Below are 3,816 nucleotides of genomic sequence, written 5' to 3'. Positions count from 1 at the left end.
GTGGGATCTTATACACAACATTGCGAGTGCATGCAACAAAAGGATCTTTGTGCGCGGTAGTGCAACCAGGCTTTGGTTTCCTCATGGGACAGCTCATCACACTCAACCTCAAGAGTTTGTTAGGTGCTGTAAAGACAACGTTTACACGAGAACGTTGCCCGACCTTTTTTAGGTTGTGGGAAACCTTATGAAAGTAGGGAATTGCCGCCACTTTTCGTTTTTCCCTTTCTTCTTTCCTTTCTCTTACGTGGTCCGCTCTCTGCTCATCGCTCATGAGTGAAATTAGTTTCTTTTGACGATGACGATTGTAGTGGCGTCCCAGTGAGTATATATATACTCACCAGCTGCAATAAATCAATTGTTGAAAGTTAGCGCTCGTCCTGTGTTATGCTTGTCCCTGTGTAATTTTTTGCGCTATGTATCCCAGTCTGAATGCTGCTATATACATAGCAGCAGAACGCCATAACGACTGCGTCACTGTGGCCGGCAAGGAAACAGCTGCCCCTGGGCAACGACTGAGCTTCCTGCTCCTAGCTACAGTATATCCCGGTATGCTATAGAGGCTTCTAAAGTCAAAGCCCATTGCTTTTTAAAGGGACGCTAATAAGTCAAGTTGTATTTGTAAATTAATGCTTCAACAACAGCAGAGCTGCTACAGTTAACAAGAGAGGAGCTTTGTCATAAACCAAAAACACTAATTACAGAAAACTTAGAGCTTTAACTGTCAGATACCTTTTTTTAAACACTTCTTTTCTTTCCGCTAATTATACTTTTTAACCGTCTTCATTTACTTTTTTTAGAAAGCAGAATGCGGCGTTATGCTGTATACATTGCTTAATTTATGATGGGTTTCATTTTTGTTTTCATTCCTCCTTTTGTTTTGGTAATGGCACCTGATTCTCACCTGCCCCCATAATGCGTGGTTACTACATTTGAAAGCCATCATCATCGTCATTACAGAAAGAAGAGCGCGCGCATGAACCGCACGTGAGATTGCGTTCCGCTCGGACCGTGCCAGAAGCGCAGCCTTCCCCGTTTCTGCCAGCCCAGCTGTTCGTCACGTTGGAACGCTGCGAAGGTGAGTAAGCTACGTTTCATTTATAGCCTTTCGCTCCTTCATTCTTCGTTGGAACACCACGAAGCCGGGTAAGTTGTGCCTGAGTGCTAACCTTTCTCTCCTTCACTGTTTGTTTCAAGAAGGCGCCGTGCAGCTCTGTTCTACAGCGACGAAACTAGCGTATACGATATTGTCGATAGGCTGCATGCAGGTCTCCACTTTGTTATAACCACTGCGAGGCACTCAGCGGTGGTAATCCTAAGCTTAAAGCTAACCTGTCACGTTTTCATCTCAGCTCATGATGTCATTTTTCCTCGTAGTCTCAGAGATGCCCTAGCCTTTCTCTAGAATTGATTTGTTGCTATGGGTCTCAAACGATTACATCTTACATCCAGTGTTTTGCCCACGTTGCAGATAAGGCGAACATACTGGTGACTCCCGGGCAATGGCCGTTTGCCAGAGACGCAAAGGTCAGCAGCAGCTCCCCAGACAGCCGGACCATGCGGAGAAGGTCGCCTCGTCTGCATTTACCCACGAAAGTGGAGGCACAGGTGCCATGAAGCGTTCCGGCGTCAGCAACGGCTGCGTCAACGCAATTCCCGCGGCGTCGCCTGGCGCGGCGGTGCCTTGCTCAGAGGCGACGCTGCGTTCAGTCTGTTTTTATGGACTAACGTATGCATTCGCCCCAGGGCGCTTTTTCGTCGACGAACCTACCTACTTGACGGAGAGTCACCACAAGACCAAGCTCGAGTTGCAAGCTGCCTCCACCCTCTGCGATCACGACATCGATATTATCGAGAAGATCAAACACGCTCGATTCGCGCAGTACGCGAAGCCAAGCGGTAGCTACGTGTACTTCCAAGAGATAAAGAGTAGCGCCACGTTTGAAGCGAACGCCGGCGTCGGCAACGACGACGACGATGATGCGGCTACAAGAGCGCTGCGGCAACGCCCAGCTGGACCCGACCGCCGTCGAGCATGATGCGTGGGAGGGACTCGAGGACGTCGACAACGGACCCGTAGTAACGACGTACGGGACGGTGTCCGTTCACAGGAGCTCTCGCGCGGGCGTTGTCATTTCGGCAGGCGAGCAGGTCGAGCGGGTGGCGGCCACCGTGCACTGAATGGCTGCTTCGAGAACCCTAGACGACCTCAGCTGCTTACACCAACAGTGCGACTGCGTACTGCAGATAGGCGTGAATCCTTCACATGGCCACGGGAAGCCGTCCAGTCAAAATATCTAGGATCGGATATTTTGAACAAGATCAACAACGAAAATAGAGTTTGTTACGTTTGTTTTTGTGGATTACATATGCAAGATGGGCTGACGTTATTACGTTTAAAATAAATAACATGTTTCATTTGCGAATGCGATGTTGCCGATGATAATGTTCACAAAATGCCGCGATCACTATGACCGATGTAATGCATGTGAACGTGCCGAAATGTTTAAATTGTTGCAAAAAAACGAATACTTAATAGATAAAAAGTTAGAAGCTATCCAATCGGACATTTTGCAAAGCGCACTACAACTTTCTAATTGGAAATGTTTTGCTTAACTTCGTTGCTTCAGAAGTTGGTCAATTTTGACTAAGTATCCAATTAAGCAAAATAAAAGAGATAGCGTGACACACTACATACAGGAATGAGCAACATTCATTTGGTCGCGTCTTAGAGTGCATAGGCATATTTGAAAGCTCTGGTTAAAGTTAGCTGAAACACCCTGTATATGGCAAGAACTATTAGGTTTAATCTAATGAAAGCAAACAGTTTCAGTCCAACAATTTCCTTGATTATGATGATGGTGATCGTATTGTTGTTGTTGTTGTTATTATTATTATTATTATTATTATTATTATTATTATTATTATTATTATTATTATTATTATTATTATTATTATTATTATTATTATTATTATTATTATTATTATTATTATTATTGTGGTGGTGGTGGTGGTGGTGGTGGTGGTGGTGGTGGTGGTGGTGGTGGTGGTGGTGGTAGACCTGTTATGGCTCGCACCCACTACGGGGGATATTCCAAGAAACGGGTGGCACGGGGTAGCTGCAGTAAATTCTTATTTGAAAACGATAAACGGAAAGTAAAGCAAATACAAAAAACAAGGGGAGATGTTGCAATAACTAGACTAGTATTCGAACAAGCAGTCATACTAACTGAAATATGAATGTTAAAAGAGGCTACGATCAAGGAGAGAATTATAGTTAGTAAATAATTTAGCGAAACCAATTTAGGTGAAATGGATGCAGATTTGATAGGTATAACAAAGATACAATAATTAACACAGTAAACTCTTTGTTTCAGTTAATAATTAAATACTGTAGCCTAGAGTCGAGGCCCCAAATGATAATGATACTGGTATACCTCATCCTAATCGAATTTTAAAGAGTGGGGCTTCGAGTAATATCTTTCGCTGTTGTGAATATTGTCTGCATAATAAAAAGTAGTGGTCCATCGATTCTATTTCCTTACAATTGTGGCATAGAGGGGACGTCGTCAGACCAGCTCAATGTAAATAAAAATTCAATTGTGCGTCTTCGTCGTCGTCGACACACAGTTCATTTCGTCGTCGTCAGCTTCCGCAGAGACGGGAAAATCACAACACAGCCAACGTGTTATGCACCTGGCAATATATTTAAATAGGTCTGCTCTGGTAATCTCGCCATTGTGTTTTATTGCAGGGAAAATGAATCTATCGTTCAGAATTTCTTATTCCTCCGCCGGCTCGTTGTTCCAAAAAAAA

At 44.2% G+C, this 3,816-nt stretch overlaps 1 long non-coding RNA gene across 1 annotated transcript; it reads left to right on the top strand.

Moving 5' to 3' along the window:
* The first annotated feature begins 957 nt into the window (after positions 1-957).
* LOC139058256 (uncharacterized) lies at positions 958-2,426 on the top strand. Its single transcript, XR_011513299.1, has 2 exons — positions 958-1,078; positions 1,472-2,426. It is a non-coding gene; the product is annotated as an uncharacterized lncRNA (long non-coding RNA).
* Positions 2,427-3,816: the final 1,390 nt, after the last annotated feature.

This window comes from Dermacentor albipictus, chromosome 1 (genome assembly GCF_038994185.2).
Source record: "Dermacentor albipictus isolate Rhodes 1998 colony chromosome 1, USDA_Dalb.pri_finalv2, whole genome shotgun sequence".
Lineage (NCBI taxonomy): Eukaryota > Metazoa > Arthropoda > Arachnida > Ixodida > Ixodidae > Dermacentor > Dermacentor albipictus.
The sequence above is the reverse complement of the archived record's forward strand: the minus strand, read 5'-3'. Positions and strand labels throughout refer to the sequence as shown.